Genomic DNA, 21,985 nt, shown 5'->3' on the forward strand with positions numbered 1-21,985 from the left:
ACCGATCAAACATTTGCTCTTTTTCTCTAGAAAATTTCACGTGAGTTAGGTCTGCTTGCGTTCTTGCACCCATGGATTTTGTCTGTAGGCTTAAGGCATCAGCGCGTAGGCCTTTAGGACTGCCTGTTTGACTTTATCATAATTTGTCTTGTGACAGAGATGAGTAAATCTCCCTGCCCTTCCCCACAAAACTACTTTGCAAAAGCAGGGTTCAATGCTCTGTAGGCTATTTCAAATTGGTAGCAATCTTTTCAAAGTGTTGAAAATACTTGTCCACCTCTTTTTCTTGGAACTGAGGCACAAGCCTGACATATTAGAAAGGATTGGGACTTTCTTTTATTTTATACTGAAACATAATTCATGTTAGATTTGAAGTCATCAGATCTTGGTCAACTGTGAGATCCGTTCAAAAAATACAATTTCATGCATAAAGTATTTTGGTTTGTTTTCGTTTCTTTTTTATCAGTTTAACCCGGGCTATGTATCCGAGCAAAACAAAATCTAGTAAACCTTTCTCTCTCGCATGCATTATGATACAATGCTAAAGTACAATGTAAATTCACACACTCGATACGGTATAACCGTATATCCCACATTATACCGAAGTTATTTCAATGCATATCTCGCCTACATGTATCCTATGCTCTATACGGAATATCGTGGCACACAAATTGCTGTTATATACTGTACTGCACGTATTACAGTACAGTATCGCTAAAATGTCAATTACAATGATGTTGATAAAATACATCTGGCAAATAAACCCATAAATATTCATCTTTTAAGTCTCAGCGATGTCTATGCATAACTTAGCAAACGAATCTCGAGTTTGGTGCAAGCTGATTGACTCAAACCTACCTATTTGAATGAAGTTTCATGATGCATACGCAGCACGACCAGCATACATGTGTGTCCGCCATTTGCCTTTGTCATTTTAAACAATAATTGGTTAAATTCCGCGGCGCGAGATGTATCGTTAATTACGGTTTTAAGGGGACATTTAGCATGTTCTGGTATATTTTTTAGTTTCAATGTTTGAAAAAAAAATTGTATAATGACTGACCATAGTACAAACTAGAAAATTTAAATACGAAGAAAGCTTTTTTGACACTTCAAATGATCATGTCTGTTATACCTAGTCCCTTCCAAGGTCCTGTCATGATTACATTAATTAATATTGCTTAATTAGGATTGCAGGCATTTGCCGCTAGAAAATGTAGACTTACTTTATCTTGTATCAGAATACGCTTGCAACAAAACGGTATTCACACACACACAAACATATAGTTTTGTGTAGGCAAAATAAATGTTGTTGCAATTTTCATTTGTTATTTCAAGTTGATTACACCACTGGTCCCATCAAAACCCAAGCGTGTCTCCACACGGAGCGACCGTTTAAACAAACAAACATCATGAGATCAGAATATGTGAGGTGCCATGTCAAAAGGAGACACTTTTGGGCAGGATCGTAAATGGAGAAATAGACAAAAATCTGCCTGGGGTGATTTTTTCACAGTTTGGGTTTATTGCGAATTTGTGATGCTATTAATGTTTAAGAGACCTTGTTTATAAAAATCAAAGATGTGGTGGCAGACTTCAAAAAATCGATTTTCTTTATACATTGCTCATGGTTAGACATTGAGTCAACATGTATAAATTTGGTTAAAATTTTACCTCATCATCTATGGTTACCATGGTAACGGCCAAAATATGAATTGACCCAATTTTCACTATTTTTACCCTTTTCACAACTGGAAAAATGCTTAAATATTAGGTCATATTTCTGTATGAAGAACGTGAATTAAAATAATCTTCTCCCATACAATGAAGTATCCATCCTTGTCCTTTCCAAAAATGAAGTAAACATAACAATTAATTATTTCAATATGGTAGATACCATTTTGTAAAATAGGGGTGTTTTTCATTAATTTAATTATGAAAATAACCTCCAAAGTGGTGCTTTTTTTAAACTATTTTTTTCAGGGTAGGTAGATAAGGTATCTACCTATCTATAGAAAAAAAAGTTTTGGTAATTGTTGTACTGGAGAGCAGTGTTGCCAGAAACTTTGAACTTTTTAGGATTGTTGACATTATAAGGTAGTGTGGAAAAATAGAGATTTTGAGCATTTACTTTCACTGAAAATCCTGATTAGGGTTGATAATGTACCAAACGAAATTGGCATCAATACACCGTAAAGTGAGACACGATTTGATAATATTTTAATGACAGTGTTGCCAGAAAAAACGTCTCTCAGTGAAGCTGTTGCTCATCTTGTTATTACCTATCATACAGCTATGCTGAAAAACGGCCAAATAGACCAGGTTAATGAGCTAGATCCCACACATGAAAGGAGAAACTGCGGAACAAGAATGTATAAGGTAAAAATCCTCTATCCCGAAAACTTTCCTGTGAGGGCGCTTTTTTTTCAAAATGGCTGCCAAAATCCAATGAAAAGCAATTATGCTCTTAAAATAGGCGGATAAAAGATTTTGTTAGATTATGGAGTTGTATTTATGAAAGTAATGTATAAATAAGTCAGTATATTAATATATAAGAAGGTACGAGGAGGTCACAGTTGGGGACGCTTTTCAAAATGGCCGCCAAAATTGAAAGAAAAGCATTATACGGTTACCATAGTCAATTATGAGGTATAAATGACCAGATTTTGGTTTAAGTATTGATGACAGTAATGTAACGCTATATTAAGATTTCAATAGGAAGGTACCAGGAGGTTACAGTTGAGGGCGCTTTTCAAAATGGCTGCCAAATCCAATGAAAAGCTTATATATATAGTACACCGTCACTTAAGAGGCATAATTGATGTGAATTTGGATTAATATTTATCAAAGTACAGTATAATCAGCCACAAAGCCTCAGATAATGTTATTGAAAAAAATATTTGAAACATTGAAATACCGGTTGTCTTTGATGTAATCGTTGTCTTCAATCATTGTCACCTCTAAGTAAGCGTTTTGAGGGTGCAAAAGAATGAGTCACCAACTCAAGATGACCACTAAAATGGCCACAGGAATAATTTATTGTCCCTCTATGTTCACGAAGGGCAACATATTAACTATAAATATACTGCGCCAAGAAAGTAGCCTTACCCGGGGGGCACTCAACTTTGGAAGCGACGGTATGTGCCTGTCAATAGGCCCCCTCTTTTGAAGTCGACTATACCCGATGACCCCCTTTTTTTAAAAGTCATACCCGATGATCCCTTTTTTTAAAAGTCATACCCGATGACCCCCTTTTTTTAAAGTCATACCCGATGACACCCCTTTTTTTAGTTGCGGCTACCCAATGACCCCCTTTTTTTTGGTTGCTGCGGCTACCCAATGACCCCCTTTTTTCTAGAAGAACATCATCAAAATGCAACAAAATAATGTCAAAACTGTCAAATTATGCTCCATTTTTTCACAACTTTGCCGAAACTTTCATTTTGCTCCATTTTTTTCAAAAATTTCTACGCGATGACCCATTTTTTTTTTTTTTATACTCAATGACCCCCTTTTTTCAAAATATTATACCCAATAACCCCCTTTTTTAAAATAACACTTTGTTACCAGTATGCCCCTACTTCACGACACCGGTAGGCACATACCCGTCACTTCTAAAGTTGAGTCCCCCCCCCCCCCCCGATCCTTACACTTGGAAAAATAAGCACAATTTCAAAACTTAGCCATATTGGGGTAAATTTGTTTTTGTAATAGATGCACTACCTAATCCTGCACATTATGACACCACATTGAATCCAATGTGACCTCAAGAAGAAAAGTTACAAGCAATTGAATAGACGAAGGTCCAGTTTTAAAAGTGACAAATTGGTCTATACGATGTGCAAAAAGATTCCAACAAGCAATATTTATTTCAGTTTTTACTTCTCTGTACTTTTCATAACTTGTATTTTATTTGTCAGCTCTTTTGTTTCAGTTTTCTTTTGTTCCTTTTCTTTTAAATCAAAGGCACGCACAAATTAGCCATTTACCACTCTCAAACCAGATGTCTAGTCCGTGTTGTTTTGAATAGGCCAGTGTGTCACTTTTAAAACTGGATTTTCGTCTAATCAAATGCTTGTAACTTTGCTTCTTGAAGTTACAGCAGAGGCAACTGGCATTGCATGTGCCGGTGACCCAATGGCTTTAGTCAGGACATTTACACCTACCATCATGTATGAGGATTTCGCTTTAAACATTTTTTGCCAGGCCTATATGCAAGACAATATTATTGATCATTGTTGCATTTTTCCTTGACATAAAGCATCAAGTATGTTGAGAGATGTTGACATCCAAAGTTTTCGCCAGGTAATCACAGTTGTCTTGTGATTTCAACAGTTTCTTTACCAACATCGAGAACAAAGCAGTCTATTGGTGTCAAAGAAGGAAAAGGTTTTAGCAGACTCAAAGTGCAGCTATCTTCTTTTCAGATAATGCAACGTTTTCACAAAAGAAGATATATATGACCTATATGCCGCTTTGATTTCAGATAGGCTAGATAATGAAGAATAATTTTCTTAATGTAGTGATATCGATGTGAGTGATCTCGAAGATAAATACACAATAAAAGAATTCAGTGAAAGGGAGTGAAACCAAGAAGAGTATGAAGTAAATATTCTGCCCTTTGTCAATACATGGGGACAATTCTCTGGTGGTCATTTTGGAGATTTGGTGATCATTTTTGGCCATCTTGACTCGCTATATAGCACTCTGTAGTTCGCTATATAGCACTCTGAAATACTTGCTTAGAGGTGACAATGAGTAAGACAACTATTGAATAATTCATCAAAGACAACTATTACATTCTCTTATCAAAGACAACTTTCTTTCTTAACACTTTTATCTGTGGCTTTGTGGCTGATGTCATGCCGCTCTTTTTGGTGGCCATTTTGAAAGGCAACCTCAACTGTGACCCCCGGTATCTTCCTATTATTACATTGACTTAATTTTACTGTACTGGGATCAATATTAATTCAAGATCTAGTCAATTATACCTCTTTTTAAGTGACTATTTTAAGTTTAACGGTGTACTATGTTGGTCCGACATTTTGAAAAGTGCCCTCAGCTGTGACCTCCTGGCACCTTTCTATTAATATCTTGACGTAGATGTACATTACTGCTATCAATGCTTAACCAACATCTGGTCAATCATACAGTGGCGTAGCACCAGTTATCATATGGGAGGGGGCACCAACCAATGTGGGTGGCAGTCCGTTTTTTGGAAATTTCCTATGGGATTTTTAAAATTCAGATCGATTGGGGGCCATGTAACCCCGTGCCCCTATGACGTTACGCCACTGCAATCATACCTCATAAGTTTGGCGGCCATTTTGAAAAGTGTTCCCAACTGTGACCTGTTGGTACCATTCTATTAATACCTTGACTTAGTTATACATTACTTTCATCAATACAAATCCAAAATCTAGTCACTTTTATCTTTTATGCGACCTTTTTAAACGTATAGTAGTTTTTCATTGGATTTTGGCAGCCATTTTGAATAATGCGCCCTCACAGGAAGTTCTCAGGATACATGGTTTTTATTTTTACCTCATAAATTCTTGTTGCTCATGAAAAAATGGTCCAGAAAAACTATGTGAGAATGTTTCCTTTCATGTGTGGTAACATTTTTAACCTGGTCTTACTCTTATTTTATGGAAAAATACCTATCTTTATGGCAACACTGTTTGCCTATATTAATATTACCAAAACTTTTTTAAATTTATTTGGGTACAGTACTATCTAGTCCAGCCACACTGAAAAATATAACATATAAAAAGCACCACTTTGGGGGTTACAGTTCATTGAATATTGCTATATTTCAGAAAGTCAAAAATTAAGAAAAACACTCCTATTTGAAACAATGGAATAACCCAAGTAGGACAGACTGTTTGTTAAAACAACTGTATTTTTTGAAAGCTTAGATGTTGCCAATTATGTCGTGGGACTCTCAAGGTTTTTTTTTTTCCTTTATATGGTGAATCCTGAAACTTGTTATTTTTTTAGCCTTGTAAAAGTGCCGAAATAGTCTAAAACCTGTCATTTTGATGTTTTGGGCGTTGCTATGGTAACGAAGGTGCAGTGATGAAATAATTTTGATTTTTGTAGACTTTGACTAAAGTTGCATCCTGATATAAAGTAAGAAGAAATTCCATTTTTTGAAGTCTGCCAACTATTTTTGATTTTCTTTGACTGGTACGCAATACTACTCTTAAAATATTGTCTGATAGTTTCAGACCGGAATATAGCTGGCATCATGTATGTTTGAGACATTTTTCAAAGTAATTCCTACTCTCACCATTGTCAGTAATATTTTCAAAGGCCGATATCTCAATTTCCAATTTTATAATACCATAACTTACAAATTCAATATCTTCGCTTAGGAATGTTCGATTTCATTGGGGGAAAACAGCGTTGTGGAGCAAAATATCTCTATATTTAAGGTATGTAAAAACCTCAAAATTGATAACCTGCCCAAAAGTGTCTCCTTTTGACATGACACGTCACATATTAACATTGTGAGCCTTTGTGTGCCTTTAAACAGATATTGCTTAAACTCGTAAACTATTTTTCTTAAACAGCGCAATCTTAACTTTCTGCTGAACGCAACTAATATTATTGTGAAGCCGTCGCATCACAATGACCTGTGCGTGATAACTCCTACCAACGGAGTCAGAGTAGTGTATTATTTTGGGAAAATTTTGATTCGGCTTGTATTAGAACAGGTAACGAAGCTGTTATAAAGAATATTAGGCTACACTAACCGCTGGTCTTATACATACTGCAGTTACTGTTCATTTTCCTATACACAATACACAGTACTCTCACCATTGACGCGTGACCTCTACAAACAGTGTATGTTATAGGTATAGGGCATTGCCTAGTTAACGTCACTGTGTAAAAAGTAACCGGCCAATATTTAAAGTACTCTCTATAAATCTAGAAAATATGGTTTTGTAACATGTCCTAAATTTAAATTTAGGTGTTTGGAAATATTCGCACTTTGGTGTTTTAGGAAGGAAGGGCACGGCAAGGCCTGCAAAATTTTCTGTGTAAATCGAATGCATCTTTTACTGACTATCACTCACTTGTGTACCGCTCTCTTGCGAAGGGCATAAAAGCTAAACCACTTGACGGATATTTTTTAAACTTGGATGTCAATCAAGAATAATGAATACATTACATGTACAGGCAACGAAACTGAGTAGGTTGGGCATCTGTAAAGTAAAAAAATCACCAACGGTCGGATGATGTTCCCTTGTGTAACTGAAATTGCCATCCTTTTACAGGCGAAACAATGGAAAAATATTTTGCCGTCGTAAACCTACGTTTACCATCGACTTTTTTTCTAAAGGTGATGCGACATAGGGAATTCGGTATGAGGTGTAAGCCAACATGCAATACTAGTGGCGCAGGGGGGGCAGAGGGGCACGTGCCCTGGGCGCCACCTTAGGGGAGAGGGCGCCGAAAGTACCAATTCAGCATCAATTTTGTGCCTCCTCCAAGTGATTAATAAAGTCTAAATGTAATGTAATGTAATGTAAAATACATGTAGTCATTTGAAAGATGAATTCAAGGCCGAAATTTAACCTCCTTATAACAGAAATTGATTAGTGGTATTTGTGCAAGTAGCGGGGGGTATTTATCCGTAGCCCGACAACCTCTAGCTACACCACTGTGTAATACAGTTTTGTAAGGGGTACTACACCCCTCGATAAATTTGTGTCTATTTTGCATTTTTCTTAAAAACTAATAACACAGTGGTAACAAAAGTTATGTATATTATAGGGGCAAGGAATCCAATCACTACACTGGAATTTCAGTGACCCAAGACAAGCGGTTTGTTATTTATGATAAGAAATAAGGTACCACTAGGATGTACCTCGTTTCCTATCATATATACTAAACTGCTTGTCTTGAGTCACTGAAATTTCAGTGTAGTAATTGGATTCCTTGCCCCAATAATATACATAACTTTTGTTACCAGTGTGTTATCATTTTTTGAGAAAAATGCAAAAATAATCACAAATTTACCACAGGTGTAGTACCCCCTAAAGGGAGGTGTAATGAGCGTGAACCTGGTTTGGATGCAGAGGGAGTGTGCCTGTAACAGACACAGCCACCAGAAAAGGACCAGCTCAGATCGCGCGCCAAATAAGTTTGCAGTCCAGAAATTACATTTTTTTCTCAGCCTTGCAAAAAATAGGCAGAGGTGGGAATCGAACCCGGGACCTCGGGTGTTGTAAAACCTACTGCGTTACCACTGAGCCAACTGACAATCAGCTATGAGAAGTTTGATAGTAATCCTTGATATTGCTGAATAGAATAAATCACTACTGATAGGTCTATTTATCTAATGTACGATGCTATTCAAATTGGCCTATAAACTAGGAATATAATGTGAAATGACTATCAATCGATCAATCAATCAAGTTGTCAAGTTATCAACAATCAATAATAAACCGACGTAGGCCTATCATGGAATATTACTAACTAGGCCTACTAACTAATATTCCAAATAAATAAAATAAATAAATAAGTCAGTAAATAAATAAATAAATAGGCATAGGCCTAAATAAATAAATAAATACATAATGCAGAATGCAGTTAGTATTTTAGTTGCAAAATTCCAAACATTCTATTCACACATTCTATTATAATTTTCTGCTATACACGCAAAGGACCTGTGCCTTTAATATGTCCGCGCCTAATCAATAATGAGTCTTTCACCATGCTCACACACCATGTTAAACTATTGTATCCCTGCAAGTATTATACTGACCAAGTCCTAACACCTCAATGAAATGGATGCTATAACGTACCCAATCAAGCGAACATATGAAGGTCATATCAGGGCGTTATACAAAGAATGGTCAAAGGTCAACGTTTCCAAAGAAGTATAATAATAGATGTAGACACAAGCTTTCGTGCGGGAAACATAAACACATAGTCGTCAGTCGTGTGGTTTTATGAGATTTGATACGGCGCTGAAGTCTATTGGCTGTCCCAAAATCAGTACCAGACCCGGTTTCCAGACGGCAATGTGTGTGTTGTTACAAGGAATGCAAACTCATTTTATCAATGAGTGAACCACATAGAGGAATACGACATCTATCGTGAGCCAATCTGCATTCTGTTGCCTGCAAAAGCCGACGATCAGGTAAAAATTCTAAAAGCAGCGTGACTAGATATTTGCGTTAATTTCATGATACGTGTAAAACGCATTGAAAACGCCAAATTGCAGTCATAAAATATATAATATTAGTAAATCACGAAATCGAATGTTAACGTAGGTATGTGGAAAAGAACTGCAATAACAATAACAAACTATGTGCCAAAAGAGTTGTCTTTGGCATTACGCTTTTTTGAAATATGACCAAAAATATCAAATTTTGGAAAAACGCCCCAAAATTTAAAACAAACACGAACCTTCCAAAATAAATATATATTAGCACTCGGCGGCCCAGTCACTACCTGCCGCTGTGATTTGGGGTAACTCATTGCTTCCCCTCTCCAGATACCGGAACTTCAAGGTCGCTCATACCCCAGCCCTTAAGGATACGATACATGATTTACCGACAAGTGACTCATTTCGGAATGCGATCATGAATTTTGAAGAAAAAAAGTTTCAACAGGCTTTGTTGGGACTCGAACCAGCGATTCTAAACTTCCTTCGATTACGCGTCTAGCGCTTTACCGCTCGGCCACCGTGGCAGTTGAGCGGATCAGTGTAATGATAAATGATAAATCTCATAATGCCATCTTTAGCCTTTTGTTTACTAAAAAAGACGCGTTTTGTAAAGATAGATTAGCCATTTTATGCATAAATAGCACAAACGTTTGGGAAAGGTTTCAAACAAATAATAAAGACACTGATGTGATGATGAAATTGCGTAAGTCGGGAATTATCTGCGTCGCAATGTTTTGTTTTGGTTTTAGGAATTTGACCTTAAAATTTACGACTTCATGACATTATCATTCGAAATCAACAAAAGATATTTCAACACTATGTGCTCATTCATTCTCTAGAATGTTTTGTACATGTATGTGAAATAGCTTCAACAATGGTTCGCTGCATAATGGTAAAAATAGCCTTGACCTAAAAAAGGGCGAGAGGTACCATATTTACGGATTCAGGCTAAATTTAAAATTGATATAAAACGTTTGTTTTTTGATCGATTACAAAAATTAATTTTTGTCGTATAAAGAAATTGTATCCGGCGTGAATTACACTACAGTTTTTATTCCTACATGTAGGGCTCTTTGACTTCTTCAAATAATTTTTTTAATGATAGAGTGAATCCCCTGGCCCTCTATAATTACGCACAAAAGATCGAGTCCCCTTAATGTGTGCATGTCAAGCCAAGGGGATAATACTCTTATTCACATGTTCATTTACAACGCAAACCTATATCGAATCCCGGTGGTTTGCGAATAATGAAATGTTCGCATCCCTGGATCAATTAAACCCTGGTATGAATTATTTATTAGCTTTCGTCACGATTCGTTTTGCAATAACATAAAAGCACTTCAAATAACAGCCCGTTGAGTCAATGAACTACGCCCTGAAACCGATGGAGTTGTGCCCTATAAAGAAGCTTTCCCATTGACCTCTATACAGGTCAGTGACCTCTCCATACACAAATGAACAAATACAATAGGACAAGGCCAGCACCTATGACCTGCTTAGTGACACGTTATTTTGAAGAGTTCTAAAGCTTAATATCTTGAAGATTAGTATTCGTTTGTGCACATGGACTACGCATTTATGATGCATAATATTAGTTCTTATATAAAATTACAAAATATTGGTATACACACGGTATAGGTGATATATAAAACGACTAATAAAATCATGTCATCATTCTTCTTCTTCTTCTTCTTCTTCTTCTTCTTCTTCTTCTTCTTCTTCTTCTTCTTCTTCTTCTTCTTCTTCTTCTTCTTCTTCTTCTTCTTCTTCTTCTTCTTCTTCTTCTTCTTCTTCTTCTTCTTCTTCTTCTAGGGGTCACATGGGTCAAAAACGTGATTTCAACTCAAAATGCTACTTCTCCCACAAATTTCGTAGGACAGTTCAAAGGTCATCCAGGTGTCATAGGGGTCAAAAAATGTCATTTTAACCGAAAAAAAAAACAAGTTTGTTTCTCGTAGCGCTCGCGCATATTTTCGTTTTTGACGGCTTATTTTGCGAATTAGATTTTTTTTCATTCTTTCAAAGAAAAAAAACCCCGCAGAAATCGCAAAAAATAACGTAAAACACCACTGGTATTTTAAGACAACACATCTGTCAAATACAGTGGAGCAAAGCAGAAAAAGCCTGTTCCCTGGAGAAAGAGTGAATGGTGAAAGAAACACCTGTTACGAGTCGTACTTGACTCAAGGCCAAAATCACCTTTTACGCAAATTCACACGAATGCACAACACAAATACACTGTTTGATTAAGCTAATAAAATCTAAGTCTTTAATTGAAAGCCAGTTATGATTGGTACAATATATGATAACAAATGCACATACATAATAATCAAATATAATCACTCTTTAACTATTTAGTACTTAGCCAGCATTCTTCTTCTTGGTGATCATAAAGTTCTTGCAATGTTCTGGACGACTGATGTAATATATCCTTATTCACTTGTCCTGCGAAAATCAGCGAAGTCTTTTGTACACTTGCATTGATAAATCCTTGCGTATAAAATCCTCATATGAAAATGGTGTTACTTTCTCCCAAGTACTAAACTCCTTGCGTCGTTCTCCAAACACATTCGTAACTCCTTGCGCAGTTCTCCAAATCACTTTACTCCTTGCGCCGTTCTCCAATATTAAACTCCTTGCGCTGCTTTCTCCAAACTTGGTGCTATTTCCACCCTTCACACAATATCTTCAGAAAGCAGGACTGCGATGCAGTTGTCCCCACTTGTATTGACAGTTGCGTTGAATCAAAACACCAGACTTCAGCAAGTCGACAGAAGAATATATTTTCCTTTCTTGGAAGAAGTACGTTCTTTGACGTATTCTAGATCTTCTCCGACAACACTGGCAAATAGTAGTACTTTGACTACATAAAATATTTCTGGTTTGCAATTTCCTTTCTTTGAAGGAATTGGACTGTAAGCATATTAGCTAGTTAGCCCAGATCAACACTATCAACTGTGAAGAAATATGTTTACCTTTTCTTATATACCAAGCATGGGAAAAACCCCATTCTATCAATAGGCTATTACTACCTTCACACTATTCTGCAGTCTGGGAAATTCCAAAGTCTTAATTATAACATTAACCTTTCACATTTCATCACTTCCTGAGGGGAATCCCCTGACATCACTTCCTGAGGGGAATCCCGTGACATCATCTTCATTTACCTCTAGGGGTATTCCCATATGATCCAAAATTAGAAATGACTCAATCTGTTTTTGATCAAGTTGATGCAAGAAAGGGGAATCCCTAAAATGTCTCATGACACAGATTTTAATTGTAAACAAAGATGAATAATCAAATCAAATTACTCAGGGCACATCACACACCTTTCAAATGAGCTGAAATTTAAAAGCTATGATCCTTCTGACATTCTAAACATGTTTAAAATATTTCAATATTCATTTAAGGTCATAAACCGAAAATGCTGCTCATCCTATAGATTTCATAGCATGGTCATGTTACTCATGAATATGAACAAGCTTTACACCCTCTACAAAATGTAAATAGAGAAATAGCAAAAAATCTGCCCGGGGTGATTTTTTCTTCACAATTTGGGTTTGGTTCAAATTTGTGATGTTAATAATGTTTAAAATATGGTCTGATAGTTTCAAACCGGAATATAACTGGCATATTGTATCTTTTCAAACATTTTTAAGGTCATTCCTACTCTCAATTAACATTGTCAATAACATTTTGAAAGGCCGATATGTCAATTTCCAATCTTATAATACCATACTTACGAACTCAATATATTCGTTTAGGAATGTCCGATTTCATTTGGGAAAACGGCGTTGTGGAGCAACATATATCTTTATTTAGGATCATGTAAAACATTGAAAATTTATAACCTGCCCAAAAGTGTCTCTTTTTGATGTACAACGTCACATATTATATCAGTGTACTTCCGTTTTTATATATAAATGCGCTTTTATAAATACGCACGTGACCCATGAGAACGACATACCAAGACCAGCAGGCGTGACCAAATCCTTATGCATTACCCACTTTACAGAAAGGGATAGGAACTCTGCAGATAAATATTATTACAAAATGTTACACATTTTGTCATTCCGAATTTATGTTATCAATAACAACATTTTGAAAGTATTTGACGACGGAAACGTTTACAATATAATCACAAAGTTGAACAAAATAGACAATTTTACTGATTGGCAACAACGTTACGAGTCCTGTGCAAAAGCGAGCGACGGATCTTCAAGTGGCTTTGGGTGTCTTACTCAGAGATTCATCTGTTCGACTACCATGTTACATGTTGCAATAATGATCGGTCCTACACTTCAAGAATTTCGGCTGCAGCTCCAGGCGCTGTTGAAATTAGTCGTCAAGGAAATTGAAGTCGCTCAGCTCAGGAAGGATTGGTACAAGTTGGGGTGATAATTTTGATATTATCAGATATCAGTTAAGATATCACCAAATGGAAAGCTGTTAGCCCCGAGCTGTCATTCAGCACATTCCCCTGCAAAGAGTCTTCCAAAATTTGTTATATTTCCACCATTCATTTCGGTGGTGGCCATCTTGAATTTTGTTGGCGATTGTAAAGAAGTAAAATGTCAAACTGGACCAGCTTAATTCTGAGGTGTCCATTAATTATTGTAAGAAACAAAATCTGGCAAAAGAACTTCACCTTGAAAGTAATGGTTTTTGCTTATGACGTTACACAGCGGCCATTTTGAATTTCTTGAATTGTGAGAGTGTCACATTTAAAACTGTATTTAGTTTATATTTAAAGCATCCAAATGTAAATAATTCATACAAAATACTTTAAGTTATTATTTATTTTGGTACCACTAGTGAATAACCGAGCTTTTTTGTTATCCATAGCGGCCATTTTGAATATTTCTAATTGCCCAAAAGTTACCATTTTACATCCCAAAAATCTTATTTTGTATCACTCTCAGAGTAATAATCAGCTAAGAAAAGTACTTTACCTGGCAAAATCATCTAACCCTGCTCTGCCACCGGACTATAAATCGTAAATGGAGAAATAGCAATAAATCTGCCCGAGCTGATTTTTTTCACACTTTTGGTTTGCTGCAAATTTGTGATATTAATAATATTAAAAATATTGTCTGATAGTTTCAGACCGGAATATAACTGGTATCTTGTATCTTTTCAAACATTCCTACACTCAATTAACATTATCAATAACATTTTTAAAGGCCGATATCTCAATTTGCAATCTTATAATACCAAAACTTATGAACTCAATATCTTCGCTTAGGAATGTCCGATTTCACTTGGGAAAACAGCGTTGTGGAGCAACATATATCTTTATTAACGATATTATGTAAAGCACTCAAAATTGATAACCTGCCCAAAAGTATCCGGGGTCAATCCTAGATACCAAAATTGGAAATTGATAAGTTGTACATGTATATTATGATGTAAAGGTTGGATGCCTAAACGGAAGTTAAGACACATACACAAACACACATAAAAAGTATACAGCAAGATGAAGTTGAATTTTATGTTATTTGCAACAGTTGCTCCTGCTGATGTCGACCTTGAACTGTTGGCTTCAAGTGACCAAGCTGCATTGCCAGGAGCTGAAGGAACAGATATAGGAGCCCAAATTGTTGGAGAAGGGTTAGCTCAAATGGAATTAGTCCTGGTTTGTGGGCTGACTTATGACTTTGAATCTAGTACTACTAATGCAGTCACACCTGAGGCAAGCTTTACGTGGCAAAGACGGTCAAGCGTAGACACTTCAGGAACAACTGTGTACAGTGATCCTGCTGGTAACCCAAACGCAATCACGTGTAACTCTCCGGCTATTACCACCAGTAAATTAAATGATTTCACAGCAGATCATAATAATGACAACAACAGATATCTTTGCGCTATTGCTGATAATAAGCATGTCGCTGATCCTGTAAGAGAGTGTGTGCTTTTAGATGTCAATGGTAAGTCTAAATTACAATTATATACAATTAATAAATATAAGCGAATGTGTATGACCAGCTATGAACCAATAATTACCCTAATAATGCAGATGTGTCTAATACCCTGGAGCAAAAGTGAATATAGGATAGACATGTGTCAATGAGATGGTGTAATGAACCTATGACTATTCCTTATTTTATCACATATAATAATAATCCTTGTATAATTACACATCACTTAAGATGACACAGGAATCATTTCTGAATGTATAAGTTTTGTGACACACCATGTATTACTTGCCTTGTATGTGTTGTAATCATTATAGGCACAGAAGTCGACGTTGAGCAAAATTGGTTTACAGTTGTATTATCGTAGCCATCGTGCCTAACCCCAGCGACCAACAAAATGCACTTTATGATTCAAGTTTTACGAAATTCAAGTTTTACCTAACACTAATCCTAGCCGTATATAAAACCAAAACCTGAACCATAACCCTAAAGGCCTTGGTGCAGAGGGTGTTCTGTAAGTAACGCTCCACTTTCTTATCTAACTTTCCAATCACAGTTGAGGTTGACGATTTTTGTATATATATGGACGTGACAGATGATGATGATGCCTATGTTGATATAGATGACCTTGATGATGGCGAGACTTACCATGTGGATTGTTGGGTTTATGAAGCTACACCTCCTCCAACTATAACGATATTGCTTGGAGGAACTTCTCTTGGAGCTGTCACTACACCAATTCCAGAAGAAACAGACCAAGCAGAAGGTAGCGGGATTACACGTTTCCAGATACATACTTCGGGAAGGGTAACATTTACTGCAGATTATGCTACCCATTGCGATGATGATCTACAATGTGTTGCTGTGAATTCTGCAAACACTTTGATAGGCTCTGGTGCCCAAACAGTAACAGAAACAGATGTAAAAGTATCAGGTGGGTTTACCATGTAGAGTAATGATGCACAGAAAAGTTTACATGGGCAATCAGTTGTTATTTGTGGTCATATTTGTAATGTTTCCCTCAGTTCAACAGTGTACTTTGGGTATATTTATAAATGCGATTTATAAATGTGCACGTGACCAGATGGCCAGTGCCACATTTGCATTACATCATTGAAACTCACTAAAATGACAACCATTGAGGGAGTGACTAGAGTTGTGACCTTGTTGTGAGGCTAGCACTAGCAAGGACCATTGCCTGGAAGTCCTAAAACATGCTGTAGATGTCCTATCTGGTGATAAGAATCGCATTTGGAATCCTGCTGAATTGTATCATGAATGCTGCACACATTTGGAAATGTTGATGCTGATCGTAGGTGACTCAATGAAGAACTCCAAACAAATTTTGCCGGGGAGCTTCTAGTTCTTTCATCACAAGGTTATTCTTGTAGTATTGTATTTCGTTGTAACTTTAACCACAAGTGAAAGGTGAAGTTATAATGAAACTGTTATAGGCAGTGGCATCCGAAGAGTAGCCAAACAGGTAGTGCGAGAGTGCAAAGGTATTCGAGTTGATAAGTCACACTACAATATCCCTATTGGCAAGGATCTGGATTAGGCCTGGCATTTTCGGGTAATTTTGTACCCGAGTACCCGGCGCATTTTTCGGGTGGGTAACCGGGTACCCGAAATTGCAAAAATTGATACTTTGTATTCATGTCATACTCTTTTGATGATTTCAAAATGCATTCAAATTCAATGCATTTTGAAATCATTAATAGACTATGACATGAATACAAATTATCAATTTTCAGATTAAAAATACAAAACATCTTGAATTATGTTTTTTTTTTTTTTTTTTTTTTTGTTTTAGGTCAACCATGAATGATACTAACATTTATGTCTAGGTTAAGGGACACTACAAAACCGAAAAAAAAAAAAAAGGGTATTTCCTACCCGGGTAATGTAATCTCGGGCGGGTACCCGCTAGCCCGCCCGAAAATGCCAGCCTTAATCTGGATGCAGAATTCCTTGTCAGCTTGGCAACATCGAGTCCTGTGCAAAAGCGAGCAACGGATCTTCAAGTGTCCGGGGTCAATGTCAGTAACTACAATCAAAGAAATATTTAGTTGGCACACTTTGACAATATGCTGGAACTCTTCGTTGCTGCTCTGAGAGTTCAGTGAAGTTAGTATAACTATGTTTGATGAGAAGTACAAACCTTCCCCTTTCCCCTTCCCTCCACCATTCCCGCTCAACCAATGTTGGGGGGGGGGGGACTGGAGAGCCCGATGTCAAAATTGCTTTCATCAACATTGAATTGGGGGAGAGGGGCAGCGATTTATAGTTATTATGCTAAAGTGTGCCAACAATACTTTCTTTGATTGTAGATACCAAAATTGGAAACTAATGAATTGTACATGTGTAGGGTTTTTGAAACCAAGTTGGATGCTTAAACAAAAATGGAACTAACAAAATAGAAGGAAATTAAGACAGATATGCACAAAAACACATAGAAAGTATACATCAAGATGAAGTTGAATTTTATGTTATTTGCAACAGTTCCTCCTGCTGATGTCGACCTAGAAATGTTGGCTACAAGTGACCCAGCGGCATTGCCAGGAGCTGAAGGAACAGATATAGGAGCCCAGGATGTCGGAGAAGGTCTTGCTGAAGATACCTTAGTCCTGGTTTGTGGGCTGAGTTATGACTTTGAATCTAGTACTACTAATGCAGTCACACCTGAGGCAAGCTTTACGTGGGAAAGACGGTCAACTGTAGGCACTTCAGGAACAACTCTGTTCAGTGATGCTGCTGGTGACCCAAACACAATCACGTGTAGCTCTGCAGCAATTACCACTAGTGGTTTTGCTGGTTTCACAGTACAACATAATGATGACAATGACAAATATCTTTGCGCTATTGCTGATAATAAGCATGTCGCTGATCCTGTGAGAGAGTGTGTGCTTTTAGATGTCAATGGTAAGTCTAAATAATAATAGTGCTAATGTGTATGACCAGCTATGAAACAATAATTATTGTAATAACGCAGATGTGTCTGATAACCCAGAGCAAAAGTGAATTTGATCACATGGAATAACAATCCTCGCATTAATACACATCACTTAAGATGACACAGGAATCACTTCTAAATGTATAGGCCTAATTTTGCGACATATCCTGTATTACCTGCCTTGTATGTGTTGCTATCATTGTAGTCAAAGGAGTCCATGTTGAGCAAAATTGGTTTCCAGTTGTATTATCTTAGCAATTTTACCGACCATCAGCGACCAACAATCAAATTGGACTTCATGATTCACGTTTTTTGAAATGACTACTCTATTTATTTGGCTGTTCCTCAGATTAAATTTGAGCAAATTAGACGATTCATTTTGCTTGAAATCACATCATAAATTGGGTGATTCCATTGAAATTCACACTTCCCACATGAAAGATAATGATCTTATATTCTTGCATTTTAGCAAATTAGATGATTTATTTTGCCTAATATTATTAGTTATTAGGTGAAGCGTCGGTATGGTACGGGAAATTATCGTGCGCGAAGTGTCATACTGGGTGAAGCCAAAGGCTGAACCCAGTATGACACTAAGCATACCACTAAGTCATTCTAAATATTGAAATAATTATGTTTTTAAACATTTTAATTGCTGCTAAATAGGAAAAACATTACAAAAAATAGATGACTGTTCCGCGTATTACAGATTGCGTGCATTTTACGCGCCCGGTTTACGCGAAACGCCTTTATACGCGCACCTCGCCGAACACGCGTATCGGGCTTGCGAAATACGCTCTCACTGACTAGATATAAAGCGTAAAATACGCACTCACTGACTAGATACGAAAATATATCAGGTTAGCGGTGTTCTTTGATGTTTCCCTTAGTGGTATGATAATACATTATACTTATTGGGCTTTTCCAGTTGAAATGTCCACAGTGTGAATTTCAAAGGGAGTTAACTAGATGAATTTAATACTGGATTTCAAATATATTTCACTCTCCCTGTGTGGCAAATAAGGGTCATGTAGTCTATAGCGGTGTACACATTTCTCGCGAATAGCCCTGCATTCAATGTTCATGAGTTTAAGGTGGCTGTGTCCTCTCAGACATGCATGTATATAGTAAAAAGTGCCATAACATTGTAATTATTCACGCAAGACATATCAAAGTTACATTTTTTTAAAGGCAAGACATCAATAAATCTCAATATAAATATAGATTTGGTAAAGACAGCAATTATGAAGAAAATGACACAAAAGTGAATTTTTGGCAATTCTTTTTGGTACATCGTGACAAAAAAAACCAACAACACTCTTTCCAAAAACATGAAAAAGCTTTGTTATATACAAAATGTAAAAAAAAGAGAAACAGGTTTCTTAAACCAATCATGCTTTTTACGATGAGCATAATTGCTTACCTATTAGATGCTATCGTCATTTTACCGAGAAAAATGAACATTGAAATAATCGTCTTGAAGTTTTAAGTGGTCACAAGTTGTTCTTTGATCGAAGTTTACAGGAGAATGCGGAAGTTTTTGTTTTTCTTCTTTACATTATGTGAAAATCGGGTAAATCCACAGCCCCTTAAGAATATTGAGCGAAATCCAGTCGTAACTTAATAATGGAAAACACCTGAAACAACTCACATTTTATCAGCTAAAACGGAGCCATTTGACCACTAGGCATTTGTAGAAACAGTGCTTCAATAGGATGCACCACGCATGCAGATATGCGTCGCGTATGCGTAGCGAATCTGTGAATTAACAAATGTCGCGTCTACGCAACGCGATGCGTTGAAAAGCGCGAGTACCCCACTGGTACAACAAAGATTTTCTTTCCTTAAAATTGCGAACAAGAGTGAAATAGTGATATAAAATCCATAAAATAGTGCAGTTGGAGTTTACAAATCTTGATTGTCTTTCGCATTAATATTTGGATATTTGTCACACCTTTGGAATAAACATTTAATACCCTTACACCGTAACATTAAACCTAACACTTACCCTAGCCGTATATAAACCCGAAACCTGAACCATAACCCTAAAAGTCTTGGTGCAGAGGGTATTCTGTAATTAATGCTCTACTTTCTTATCTAACTTTCCAACCACAGTTGAGGTTGAGCAAGCAAATATGTACATGACAGTGACACGTGTGAGTGATGATGCTGTGGTCGATTTCGCTAATGGTGACGACCTTGATGATGGCGTGGCTTACTATGCGGATTGTTGGGTTTACGAAGCTACACCTCCTCCAACTATAAAGATATCGCTTGGGGGTACTTCTCTTGGAGCAGTCACTACACCAATTCCAGGAGAAACAGACCAAGCAGAAGGTACTGGGATTACACGTGCACAGATCGTAACTTCGGGAAGAGCGCAATTTACTGCGGATTATGCTGTCGATTGCAATGCTGATCTAGTTTGCAGTGCTGTGAATTCTGCAAACACTTTGGTAGGCTCTGGTGACCAAACAGTAACAGAAGCAACTGTAAAAGTATCAGGTGGGTTTACCATAGACTAATGATGCACAGAAAAGTTTACAGGGGCAATTAATTATTGTTGTTCGTCTTATTTGTAAGTTTTCCCTCATTTCAAGGATGATATGCACGAAGTTAAAGCCCAATCGGAAAAAAATTAAACACTTCACTTGACCATTGACCTTGGATGACCTCAGATTGACTTTTTAATGTCCCCCTCATATCAAAGTGATTTGCACTAAGTTAAGCATAATCGCAAACTTCAATATGTTACACCATTTGATCTTTGACCTTGAATGACCTCCGATTAATTCACCTCATTCGACCTTTGAGATTGACTCTTTTCAAGATCCGTTCATATCAAGAGTAATTTGCGCAAGGTTTATACCCAATCGAAAATAATTATTTAAAACTTTGATCTTCAGTACATTAATTACCTCGGATTAAGGACCTTAGCAAAGGTTACCAGAACTCGCGTACTTCCCCTACGACCATACATAATTTTATCTCAATATGTCAAACCATGATGAAACACATTGCCATCAATACAGAATTGGGTACAAAGAAGAAAGAAGAAGATTTTGGAGCTTGAGGTGGTTGCACCTCCTGATATAGAGAATTAGAAACAAAAGACTGTCTGAGAAAGAACTCATAGCGTTATAATATCCACAAACATAGGTTTTGTGCACTGCTTGCAGTGATGCGACTTAGGGAATTCAGTGCCAACATGCAATATAGTTTTATGTAATATATGCATGTCTAGCTTTCCCCTAGAATAACAGAACACATTTCCGTCTCTTTGGTGATCATTTCTTGTTAGCTGTGTTTTACAGCATTTCTAACAGGCCGCGTAAATGTCGATGCATTTTACATCCCATTCCTGAATTCATGTGAAAATTCCAACGTTCCTATGTACAATGTCCATAAGGCTAAAATTCTTATGTAGATGATGATGTAGATGACGCAGCACTAAATAGGCTTAAACCGAAAAAAAGGTTTGTCTATGAAACGGGTTTTTTTTTTTTAAAGTAAAAGAAGCATTTCGAAATTTTTTAACAGTCTTTTAGCCTACATTTTCTCAGATATTTTCCCAATATCAAAATATTAACATCATCACATTTATTGATTATCTTCTTCTTCATACACAAGTTTCAAATATTAAGAATAATTATACACGTATGAAATTTTTTTTAGCAAACGTCATTGAAACATAGACCATCTTATGGGCTATGATTGAAAGACTATTAATTTCTTTGATTGTGTGGAGAATGTGGTATTATATTTAAAATGCATATACCCCTGAGACATGATGTTAATCGCCAACAAAGGAGGTGTAGATTTTTATTTGAGTCGCCCATTTAGGTATATATAACCCCATTTGAAATTAACACTACCTGTGTGGAAGATTTAGGGCCTGTCCTCTATAGGGAGTGTATTTATTTGAAATAGAAT

This window comes from Amphiura filiformis, chromosome 13 (assembly GCF_039555335.1).
Source record: "Amphiura filiformis chromosome 13, Afil_fr2py, whole genome shotgun sequence".
Taxonomy (NCBI): Eukaryota; Metazoa; Echinodermata; class Ophiuroidea; order Amphilepidida; family Amphiuridae; genus Amphiura; species Amphiura filiformis.